Genomic DNA, 12,352 nt, shown 5'->3' with positions numbered 1-12,352 from the left:
AGGAGGAAGACGCAAGGTAGTAAGGTTTCTGACTGCCTCTTACGTGTTTCTCTCTTGTTGCTCTCTCGTATTGGCCAATACGTCCTGTCTGTCTGTTTCTGTCTGTGTCTTTGTCCTTGCTCTGCTTCTGCCGTGTCCTTGTACAGCACACTTGCAGGCATTCCACGGAGCATCTCCAAGGGTTAAGGGCTCAGGAGCCAACGGGAGTTCTGCAGGTACGCCAGTCGCGCAAGGGAGAGCGGTGGTGCGACATGGCTGACTGACTCAGTGTTCTTGTAGAGGGCCCGATACATAGGCGAGAGGGGGGGGAAAGGGGTAAAGGATCGCATTCCCACAGCCACAGACCTTAGTGAGTGAGAGCTAACGCTGGGCTTTTTCGGCCACCCTTGCAGAGGAATCAGTGCGGGGCCGTGGGCTGAGAAGATACCGTCCGAGATGGACTTGAGCTGCCTGGACGTGATTCTCGGAACACGTGAAGGGTCCTCAGCGTTCGGCCTTCCCACGGCTCTGTGTGAGTAAGAGGTGCGTGCTTTGAAATCTTCAAGCGTCCTGGCAGTATGTTTCTTCTGAGGCAGAGAGCTTCCTGCTGGGACATGGAGCCTGGTGGCTTGGGGACTGGTGAAGGGGCAGTAGGTGGTTCAACAGAGCATGGATAGAGATTCAAGGCCTCCTTTCACTTCCCGTTCCTGTAGTGGCAACGGGAGGTGGTGGCCGATGGTGGGAGGCTGCGGTGCGATGGTGGGAGGAGAAGCGATGCCGTGTCCTTGCGGACTGAATGGCTAAGTTGTTTGTTTGTTTGTTCCCCCTCTGCTGTGTTTGGTAGCGAGCGATAAGAAGTCAACCCTCCCGGTGTCCTCCCGTCTGGGGATGGAACGTAAACGAGAACAGCGAGCTTGGGAGCTTGGTCGAAGCGAGGCGAGAACCGTCCAGCTGGGAGCGGAGCAGCCATCGCTGACAGGGAGATAAGTGTCTGGTCTGGAAATCTTTCGGCGTACGGCCCACTCGGGTCTAGGAAGGGAAGTCACGTTTGCTTAGACAGCGAGTCCGAACGGAGGTTCCACTCCCGCAGTACATTTCACCTTCCCCCTCACACAACGTGCACCCCCACCAGTGCTCTTCCCTATCCCATACCCCCTATTCCTGGTGTCCCTCAGTTTCCCTTCTTCTCTCCACAGACTCAGAGCAACCTGCACCCCCAGAGCATCCCTCCATTCATGTTTCCATCAGCCCCTCTTTTTCCTCCCTAGAACACTCCCCATCGCACACTCTATCCCTATCCCTAACTTTCCCCCATCTATAGGACCCTTCAGCCCCGTTTCTTCCCTTCCCAAACCACAGTCCCTCCCCCCACACTCCCATCCCGCCTGCCATGTGACTCCCATCACTACCTTCGCCCCAGCACTCCTTCCGCATGTAAGGACTCCCTCAACCACTCTCCTCTTCCTCCTCAACAAGCCCCCATCCCATACTCCAGACCCTTCCAATCCATGCTCCCATCCATTGGGTCCCACCCCCCTTCTCTTCCTTTCTACACCCACATCCCATAGCAACCTGCACTCCTAACGCTGCCCTTCCTCCATCCATGCCTACAACCATACACGGTATGCGTGCTTTATTTTGTTTTGATAAACAACAGCAATCTCTCAACTGTAAAAGCTAGATTTTAATAAAACAAATGTAGTTTGTGTAATTTCTAACAGCAGGAGGGGAGCGGGAGAAGTTGTGCGTATGTTACTCCTCATTGAGGGGATGGGCAAACGTATGAGCTTGCATTGTAGTGATTTCTCTCCCGTGTCAGATAATATTATTTTGGGTGTACTTTCCGGAGGGGAACTGCAATTGAGTGCTGGACGATTTTCTAGCTAAGCATTACCGTATAGAGCTGTTTGCAGACTCTGTGTTTCTACACTTCGTGCGTCCCAACCTGCGTGGGCTCCCAGAGGCCAGAGAGCCTAAGTCAGCAAAACAGGGAGAGGCAGGCAAGGCTAGTGGAGCAAGTAGTCTCAGTGAAATCCCAGCACATCCGGTGGCATCCCAGAAGGAGGACCAAACCCATCAGAAGCTGGGCCTTTGAGAAAAGGTCTCTCCATGTACTGGGTAAGCTTGGAGGCCTCTCAAGGCGTACCTGCTCCCGGCAGTGCACTTACTCCGTTACAGAAATGCTAACAATGACAGTCGGTGAATGGGATGTTAGCGTATAGTCGTGTATACGATTAACTGATAAGCCTGGGCTTATCGGTTAATCCTGACAACTACACATGCTTCCCTCCCCCTTGCTGTCTCTAATACAGAGTCAGCAAGGGCTGGGGGGAGGTGAGAGCCTGTGCGCGTGGGGAGCTGGCTTTTAAGTCATCGCCCCAGAAGCACCAGATCCCGCGGAGCTATGTGCTCCGTATCCATCGGTGCACTTCTGATACTGATAAGAACATAAGAATGGCTATACTGGGTCAGACCAAAGGGCCATCTAGCCCAGTAGCCTGTCTGCCAACAGTGGCCAGTGCCAGGTGCCCCAGAGGGGGTGGACCGAAGACAATGATCAAGCAATTTGTCTCCTGCCATCCATCTCCAGCCTTTGACAAACAGAGGCCAGGGGCACCATTTCTTCCTTCCCGCAGGGTAATAGCCTTTTATGGATGTAACCTCCATGAATTTATCTAGGTTTTTTTCAAACTCTGTTATAGTCCTAGCCTTCACAGCATCCTCTGGCAAGGAGTTCCACAGGTTGACTGTGCGCTGTGAGAAGAACTTTCTTTCATTAGGTTTAAGCCTGCTACCCATTAATTTCATTTGGTGTCCTCTAGTTCTTATATTATGGGAACAAGTAAAGAACTTTTCTATATTCACCTTCTCCACACCACTCATGATTTTATAGACCTCTGTCATATCCCCCTCAGTCTCCTCTTTTCTAAGCTGAAAAGTCCTAGTCTCTTTAGCCTATCTTCATATGGGACCTGTTCCAAACCCCTAATCATTGTAGTTGCCCTTTTCTGAACCCTTTCCAAGGCCAAAATATCTTTTTTGAGGTGAGGAGACCACATCTGTACACAGTACTGAAGATATGGCGTACCATAGTTTTATACTTCATTTTAGTTGCCCTTTTCTGAACCTTTTCTAATGCCAAAGTACAGTATCTTTTTTGAGGTGAGGAGACCACATATAGTACGCCCACATCTTGAACACTGTGTACAGAAGTTTTATATAGGGGCATTAAGATATTCTTCATCTTATTTTCTATCCCTTTTTTAATAATTACTAGCATGCTATTTGCTTTTTTGACCGCATACTGCATTTTCAGAGAACTATCCACGATAACTCCAAGATATCTTTCCTGATTAGTTGTAGCTAAATTAGCCCTCATCATATGGTATGTATAGTGGGTGGTAGGGAGTGGCCTCAAAGGAAGAGGAAAGCAGAGGCTCTGGTCTTTTGTCTGGGTGTCACGTTACTGGATTTTAAGGGGAGCAGCCAGATCACTGCTGCACCAATTGGGGGGAGGTGTTTGCCCCAAAGTCTATACAAAGGGGGCCATGCGAGATGTCAAATGAAAGTCATGTTCTACTGATTCTGTATATGCTACTCATGTACTTGTATGATATCTGTGTGTGGAGTTATGAATATGGAGTCTGTGCTGATTTTGGCCTGCACTGCCTGTTGTAAAGGAGGATTGTCTGTTGAATGAGTATGCTAATTAGCACTGGTCCAGGGATAATGGCTCTCAAGGTGCCCAATACACACCTGAGGACTGTGTCTGGGAACATGCAACCCAGCCAGGGCAAAATGGCTGCTGACATATGAAACAGAGCTAAGTCATTCGACCATGTGACCTGCTCCACTTGGAAGGTACTGGGGAGATATACAAGTGCCATGAGGCGGACTCCATCTTGTCTTCAGTTCTGCTACTGATCCTAGATGCAGCCTTGCAAGGAACAGAGAGCCGAGGAGGATTGCTGACCCGTCCTGACATAGGATGAACACCAGAGACCTTTAAGATAGCAGTTATAACATCTCTGCTGAGAGCCTGCATCGAGAACTCGGTGACTGGTGCATGTAATGTATTCTCCTTAACAACCTTACTCTCATGCTTTTCTTTCTTCTATTAATAAACCTTTAGATTCTAAAGGATTGGCCCAGCGTGATCTTGTGGGTAAGATCCAGAGTGTAAACTGACGGGGGATTTGTGGCTGGTTCTTTGGGACCGGAAAGACCCGTTCGGGGAAGGTGAGATTGGGTTCTACACCCCCCTCACCTGTGTGCAGGCCCGGGGCTAATTGTGGCACAGGGAGAGCTGGGGTGTCTGAGGGGTTTTGCTCGTGAGGCTTCTGGCTGGCCAGATTGGCAGCTAAAGCACTCAGTGTGACTGGTTTATGGCCTATTTGGGAAAGGATTCCAGTCTGGGGCTGTAAGGAGCCCCGAGTTTTGAGCAATTCACCCTGAGCGGATGCCCTCAGCTGTGCCAAGACTTGGCCCGGTCCGTCACAGCCACCTTCCCAGCTCACCTCAACCTTCACCCTACCTTCTCCCCATTCATCTTTCAACACATAAGGACCCCCTCACCCACCCTCCTCTTCCTCCCTAACGGCCCCCAGCCCAACACGCTCTTGATCCTTCCAGTCCACCCGTCCATCCAGTGGATCCCTCAACCCCTCCTTTCTCTTCCTTTTAACACCCCCAGCCCATGGCAATGTGCACTCCTAACCCTGCCCTTTCTCCACCCATAAGACCAAGGGCACCATTGTTTGAGGGGGGTAGGTGCCCTTGGTCCTATGGGTGTAGAATTGGGTAGAGAAATGGGGTAGGAGGGCAGTAGCCCCCCTCCTGAGTTTGAAACCCTGGATTTCATACATGAGGTGTGCTTAAAGCCCATGTCCTAACTCCAGAGGCAGTTCTTAAATGCAACAGAGTTTGAGCTGATGTGGCTTTGCCTTTGGGGCATGGACTTTATTATGCTTAAATCACCCCGCCCCTCTCGTTCTTTATAACAAATGGACGGACATTCAAGCAGTTGAAGTATTGTTAGATCCTCATAAAAACATTGCTGGGTACTCCCCTTAAAAGATGGGGGGGGTAACCCACTTTGGCACAACAAATGCAGGAGCAGGGGCCCGCAAAAGTACCCCAAAACCTGATCTCTCCAGGCTTTGGTACAAAAACTTCCCCCCAAAATCCTAAAACCCAAATTTTAGGGAATATCCACTGCCATCACCCAAGTAGTCCAAGAAAACTAGGGATGAGATCACTTGGGAAACCTCCTCCCTAAAACCTCAGGGGTACCTCAAGCTCTTTTTCCCCTCAGAGCTTGAAAAAGAAAAGAGAAAAACAAGCTGCAGTCTGTGCTAGGTGACTCCCAGCCAGTCAGTCAGAGAGCTTACAGATAAAACTAGGACACCAAAATAAACCTATAGCAGGTTAATTAGAAAAGAAAACAAACTTTTTATTATCAAAACCATACTACCGTTGCAAGTATAGTTAAGGTAGCTAGATGGTAAGGGCCACCAATTTGTATACTCAGAGGCTGTGTCTATACTGGCCACTTATTCCGGAAAATCAGCCGCTTTTCCGGAATAACTTGCCAGCTGTCTATACTGGCCGCTTGCTTTTCCGGAAAAGCACTGACGATCTCATGTAAGATTGTCAGTGTTCTTGCGGAAAACTATGCTGCTCCCATTCGGGCAAAAGTCCTTTTGCGCAAAACTTTTGCGCAAAAGGGCCAGTATAGACAGCTCAGCTTTGTTTTCCGCAAAAAAGCCCTGATCGCGAAAATGGCGATCAGGGCTTTTTTGCGGAAAAGCATGTCTAGATTGGCATGGATGCTTTTCCGCAAAAAATGCTTTTGCGGAAAAGCGTCCGTGCCAATTTAGATGCTCTTTTCCGAAAATGCTTTTAACGGAAAACTTTTCCGTTAAAACCATTTCCGGAAAATCATGCCAGTCTAGATGTAGCCAGAGACAATTCTGTGGGTTAGAAAGCTTCATTACAAAAGAGAAAAAAAAAACACTTTTAACATCAATTTGAAATTCCCAAACAATAAAACAATTAAAAACCTGATAGATTAATTAAACTTTGCCCTACTTACATATTGTGAAAAGACTTTTCAGAGAGAGCGAGACAGCCTCGCAGCTCCCTGTTACCTGGAAGAACCCACTCTGCCTCAGACAGAGGAGGAAAAAGTTAAAAATTCCTTTGTTCCCAGTTTGAAATCCCTACCTGCATTGTTATTGGCTGACCAAATATCTGGCTAGGATAACCCCTTAACCACGAGGACTGACCAGCAGCCTGGTGCCTATGATGGGGAGAGTAGGAATGAGTGTTATGCTTTTGGGATCTGCATTTGGACCACTGCTATTAAACGTCTCACAAATGTTCTTGAAAAAGGAGAGACTAAAGGGATAAATAGTGACTAAATCAAAGTCGATAGGCACTTCCCCATTCCTCCTTTGAAAAGTACAAGAGTCCAGCAGAGACTCTTGTGCATTTCAAAGTAATGGAGCTTGGGTTCAGCTGGGGACTCTGAGTCCCCCACTGACCCCAGGCTTCATGCCGTGCTGCATGCCATGAGGAGCCCCAGGTCATGCCGTGTGGAACCTGGGGCCAGCTGGGGAGTTCTCAGCTGACCCCGGGTTCCATGGCTGCCCCTTTAAATGCGTGGAGGTGGCTTTTCAAAGGGGCAGCTGCCGCACAGCTGATCCCTAGCTCAGCCATGCAGTGCTGCCACTTTGAAGTACTCCTTCCCCCCCACCCCCGCTTTCTATCTCAGAGAGGCAGCAAGGTGTGGGGAATCAACTAGCTGACTAGTCAACAGACAACTATCCCATAAGCATTTGCTTATGGGGATAGACTCGTCTTTAACATCCCTAATCCAAAGCTGGTAGGAATGAGTTAAAAAGGGGTCTCACAAAACTGGACGTTTGGGCAACACAAGGGCATATGAATCCGTGTTAGCCAACACAACAGAAAAAAGAGAGGAAGCGGCATGTGAGGTGTTTCCATTTTTACTGGCTTGGACTCGAGCGCATGGAAGATGAGCGGGTGTCTTGGCATAATCCTGATGTCAGCGGGGAGCTACAGCCAACTGACCCGTCAGTGTTCAGTCCGTGTCTTGTAGCGGAACAGCCGTGTTGTAGAAAGGGTTGGAGAGGGAGGCAGGTACTGGACGGTCTCATGCAGCTGTAGCATTTTTGGCAGTGATACTTCTTCCATGGGTTATTTGCTGTTCTTGCAGAGGCCTGCTGTAGGCAATCGGAGCCACTCTGGAGATCCAGCTAGATGAGGGGCATCTGCCTGAAGTGAGTCTGAGTCACCTGTTGTTCCTATTGACAGTGGAGCTGAGGAGCTCTCTCGTGACAGTGTAGGAGCTGGTGTATGTTTTGTGAAATTATCTTCAGCCAGTGTCTGTGCAGCGAGGTGCCTCCTTGCGAGCAGAGAGATGCTTATGATTTCCATGGGACAGATCCTGGGGAAGGCAGAGCTCTGCCCGTGGCTGGTAATTGTCTGGGATTGTCCTTTCCTGTCTGTAAGTAGCTGCACGTGGGTCGCTGCCCTTCAAATACAGCGATGTGGAGGGAGGGAGGGACGACAAAGTACAGAGCATCTGTCCGTGTAATCAGTGGACATCATCACATTGTTCTCCAGTTGCTTGCTCAATCATCACGTCCCTCAGAGGACCAGAGTATTCTGGGCAGGGTGTGGGTATAGTGGACTGAGGGTGTGGTAAAGTGGAGATGGTCATAGTTTCTTATAAATTATGAGCATTTTAGGACCTGGATAGGCCAGAGAGGAATAAAGAAGGGGTCTCCAGTGACCAGCAGTTAGGTGATGCACATGTTTATGTCTGTGTTTTGACCACTAGTGGTGGTCGAGTTTACAAGTCTCCTCTCATTCTCTTTTCAGTTCTCAGTGGCATTGGATTCATGAAAGAATGGCTGACTTGTGGCAGAGACTAAAGCCTTGAGCCCATCACTAGGGCTGGAAGCCAGCTAGTGCAATGAGTTTGGCAGTTTAAAAGATTCAAGGTATAAGTTATTTTGAATAATGTCTACGCTACACACTTATGTCAGAATAAGCTAACTACTTTGAAATAGAACATCCAAACTACAGGGAAGCCTTGAAATTAGTCTGAGTCAGGCTCCCCTAATGTTGACGTACTACATTGATTTAGAGTCTCAGGAAGCACTGGGGAGTAATTACTTTGAATGACTCTGGGGAGTAGTTATTTCTAAATAAGAACAGCTGAGCATATATACTGAAGACATTTCAAAATAACAATTTCTACATGAGGGTTATTCCTCATCACAAACAGGAGTCATTAGCCTGTTATTTCATAACTCCTAACTGCCTAGTGTAAAAATTCCGCAACAGAGCATTGACACTGGATGGCCACTTTTGGCAATGCATGCACAATTCTGTAATGCAGCAACTGTGACACTCAGGGTGTGTCTAGACTACAGGGATTGTTCAAAAAATCTTTACCTGCGTCTAGACAGCCGCCGCGTTCTGTTGACAGTAAATCAACAGAATGCAGCGGTTTTGTTGACAGCAGTAAATCTCATTTTACGTTTTACGAGGAATAACACTATTTTTGACAGAGATCTGTCAAAAAAAGGGAAGTGTGGACGCGGGGAAGATTTTTTGTCGAAAATAAAGGCCTCTGGGTAGAAGCCCTGGTGGACACTCCTGCCAGACCTTTCATCTCTATTGTTCCTGCCCAGACAACTTTGGGCACCGGGGAGGGAACATCAGGTGAGTGCTGTGAAGGTCCAACACACACAGGGCAGGGGAGGCGGGAGCAAAGCGGATGGTGCAGTACTGTGACATGTCATGCTGATCACATTCTGGGGGGAGGGGGGCACACACACGACTGACCTCAGGGAGGGCCGTCCTACCCCTGCACCCGCATGGCTGCGAGGAACCACCTGCTCCTACAGACACTGATGCCAGGTACAGGCAGGGGTTTGGGCCCCTGGGAATTGCCACACAGCTTCAGGCTTCTTAGCAACCTGTGGAAACCCCAACTGTGGCCTGGCACTTGTCAGTGCTGCTTGGCCATGGGGTGGGGGAAGGGGGGCAGGATGGTGGCCTGCACACTGTCTGGGCTTCAGGGAGGCCGTGGCTGCTGCTCAGGGCATACCACTCCTTGCTGAGACCACATGAGCATCCGCTGATCCTAGAGGACAGGCACTGACTGCTGAGGAGGGCATGCTGTCTCTCAGGGAAAGTGTGAGCATGCATGACTGATGACTTTTCCCTCTTGTCCTCCACATCCAGCCCAGCTGTCCAGGAGGGTGGGGGGCCACACCTCTCCCACCTCCCAGACGGCTGCAGGGAACCCATCGGCACTGGCGCAAGTATTTGGACCTGGTGCGCCAGCACATCTCGGCCCTGCAAGGGATGCAGGAGACATGTAATCAGAGGATGCAGGCAGAGACAGAGTGGCGCAGTCCCTTGCTGGACGAGGTTGTGCAGCAGCTGTGGGAAAAAATCAAATAACTGCAATTGTGTCTAAGGAGGGACTGTGCAGGAAATCAAAACTCTCTAAAAGAAAACTGCTGTAAGGGTTAAAAGTTTTCCAGGCCTCTCTCCCTGTAACAGAGAGAAATCATCTTAACTCTAATCAAGACCCTTACAATGCCTATCTCAACTTCATGGAGACTCCTAGTCTGTCACAAATTGTCATGTAAACTCTTATCTTTGTCACAGTTTGCCTTGTAGACTCCTCACTCAGGTTCTCATGTGCCTTTGTACTGTAAAACTTACTTCTAGCACACCTGGTGTGAACAGAAACGTCTCAGAGTACTTCTGCTGAGACTTTAATATGTTAAAGAAAACAATCAACAACTAAACTGTCTGAACATACTGTATAAAGGATCCCGGAAACTCTCTCTCAGGGCTGCTGCTGCTCTCACTCTGGTAGCTGTCAGCCTGCATGCATAATAAAATTTTCCTTTTGGATTTTTCTCCTGCCTCACTGCTTTGACCTCCAGCCTTGGACCCTTCTGGGGACTCTGTACCCCAGGGGAGCGAGATTTCCCCAACACAGCGCACTGCTATTTGCACTGCTATCCGGGAGGCCATGGCCTTCCCCAGTCCTGTGTCTGTTCCTGCTCCTCCTGCTCAGCCTGCCCTCCCTCCCCCCACCAGTTCCCCCACCCCTTCCCTCACCCCCCTGCCCCACTTCACCCGCTGCTATCCCAGACTCAGGTACAGCCGCACCTCCTGCCCAGCCCAAGCCCGCACGCGCAGCCATCTCCAAGCCGGCCTCCGCAGCCAAGGTGGCAGGGGTTCGTCATCCAGGTGGCACCCTCAGCCCTGAGCCTCCCTCCTCCCTTCCAGCTTGACATTCCCCTTCCCATCTGTGAGAGTCAGTAAGGGAAGCACTTTACTTTGTTAACAAGCAATTTATTTTTGGGACTGGTTTGTGGCCTGTTTGGGAAGGTCACCAGTCTGGGGACTGTAAGGAGCCCCTAGTTTGAGCAATTTGCCCAGAGCAGATGACGTCAGCTGTGCCCAGACCCAGCCTGGTCTGTCACAGCCTGTCTCTGTTCTCAGTGTGAATGTGGGGCTGGGAGGGGCTTTGGACGGGGGGGAAGGCACTGGAGGCATGGGGCAATCCCACATTTGGAAGGCCCTGGGGAAACTCATTGGGCTCCTTGGGAGAATCGCTCCCTCAGGGCTTCCCGAATGCGCAATCCCAACTGGAGGGCTTGCCAGATGGCAGCTGTCCGGGGCTGCTCAAAGTGCCTCCCCTCCACAGCAGCCTCATGCTGGGAGGAAGGCCTCCTCTTTTCTCTCCACTAGGTTGTGCAGCACACAGCATGCAACAACCACATCATAGAATCATAGGACTGGAAGGGACCTCGAGAGGTCATCGGGGATGTTGTGTTCCCCCATGTCCAGCCGAGCGAGAAGGCGCATAAACCTGCCCTTCAAACGGCCAAAGGCACACTCCACCTCCAAGCGAGCCCGATTCAGGCGAGAGTTAAAGAGGTCCCTGCTCGCATCCAGGTGTCCAGTGAATGGCTTCATGAGCCAGGTCATAAGGGGGTTCGCCGTGTCAGCCACAGTGCACGTAGGTATCTGCACATCCCCAACTGCATAGTTTCACTACAGAAAGAATGATCCAGCCTGCAGGCTGCGGTACAGGTATGAGTTCTGGAAGATGCGGGCATCGCGTGCCCGGCCTGACCACCCGACGCAAATGTCTGTGAATTCTCCCCAACGCAGTGAAAAGCAGAAAAAACCCCTGAACCTGAAAATAAACTGCTGTGGTGTCCGAGGAAGCAGGGCAACCAGAGCAAGCACTGCAGCAGCTTTGCTTTCCCTCCAGGAGGTAGGCAAGCCAGAAGCAGGAGCAGAGCAACGGCTGTCCGGGGGATCCCTTTAAGCACGTGTCTCTGCAAAGGGCAGGCAGCAACATTTGGAAATAAAGGCTGCCCCCATGCCCTGCCAGAAGCACTTCTGGGTGCCTTTTTTTTTTTTTTTTTTTTGAAAGAGCATCCGGCAGTCTGGACGCTCTTTTTCAAAAAAGCTGATAGCATGATGCGGAGCAAAAAAATCAATCTAGAAGCTTTTTCAACAGAGGCTTTTTCGAAAAATACTTTAGAAAAAGCTTCTGTTGAAAAAGGCATGTAGTTTAGACGCACCGTTGGCGGCCATTTGCTGATAGACAGGCACAAATCTCTAAGGGTGTGTCTCCACTACAAAGTTAATTCGAACAAACAGCCATTAGTTGAAATTAACTTTAATAGCGGCTATACAAACAAACCGCTTAATTTGAACTAGGCGTTACTCCTCGTAGAGTGAGGTTTACCTAGTTCGAATTAAGTAGTTCGAATTAAGGGCTGCGTAGCCACTTAATTTGAACTAGTTGGAGGCTAGCCCTTCCCAGGTTGCCCTGGTGGCCACTCTGGGCCAAACCAGGGAAACTTTTCTGCCCCCCTCCCGGCCCCGGACCCCTTAAAGGGCCACGGTCTGGCTACAGTGCTCGTGCCAGTTGCAAGCCTGCCAGCACCCAGCCAGCAGACCGTGCACCTGGCACGGCATGAGCCAGCCACCGGCTGCCACCCAGCCCTCTACCTCTTCCCAGGACCAGGCCGATGGCTCCCAGGAGCCTGCCCGGGGCTGCAAGAGGCGGGCACCCGCCTGATCTAGTGCGGAGATCGTGGACCTCATCAAGGTTCGGGGGGAGGCCTCCAACATCCACGATCTCCACACTAGGCACAGGAATATGGCCATCTAGGGCAGGATAGCTGCCAGCCTGGCCACCAAAGGTCACATGCGAACCCATGAGCAGGTTTTCATGAAAATCAAGTTGGTCCAGTGAGATTCCCGGCCCTGAGCTTAGAACATAAGAACGGCC

The 12,352-nt window shown here is 50.3% G+C and overlaps 1 long non-coding RNA gene across 3 annotated transcripts; it reads left to right on the top strand.

Moving 5' to 3' along the window:
• Positions 1 to 243: 243 nt before the first annotated feature.
• On the top strand, positions 244 to 9,937 carry LOC142825983 (uncharacterized). 3 transcript variants are annotated; one of them, XR_012900265.2, is made up of 7 exons: positions 252 to 522; positions 824 to 2,097; positions 3,910 to 4,047; positions 7,220 to 7,480; positions 7,888 to 8,009; positions 8,583 to 8,736; positions 9,262 to 9,937. It is a non-coding gene; the product is annotated as an uncharacterized LOC142825983 (long non-coding RNA). The 3 variants fall into 3 exon arrangements; XR_012900268.2 differs by having other exon boundaries at positions 244 to 522; positions 824 to 4,047; positions 7,220 to 7,283; XR_012900264.2 differs by having other exon boundaries at positions 244 to 522; positions 824 to 4,047.
• Positions 9,938 to 12,352: the final 2,415 nt, after the last annotated feature.

Source organism: Pelodiscus sinensis, chromosome 1 (genome assembly GCF_052426305.1).
Source record: "Pelodiscus sinensis isolate ZL-2025 chromosome 1, ASM5242630v1, whole genome shotgun sequence".
Lineage (NCBI taxonomy): Eukaryota > Metazoa > Chordata > Testudines > Trionychidae > Pelodiscus > Pelodiscus sinensis.
The sequence above is the reverse complement of the archived record's forward strand: the minus strand, read 5'-3'. Positions and strand labels throughout refer to the sequence as shown.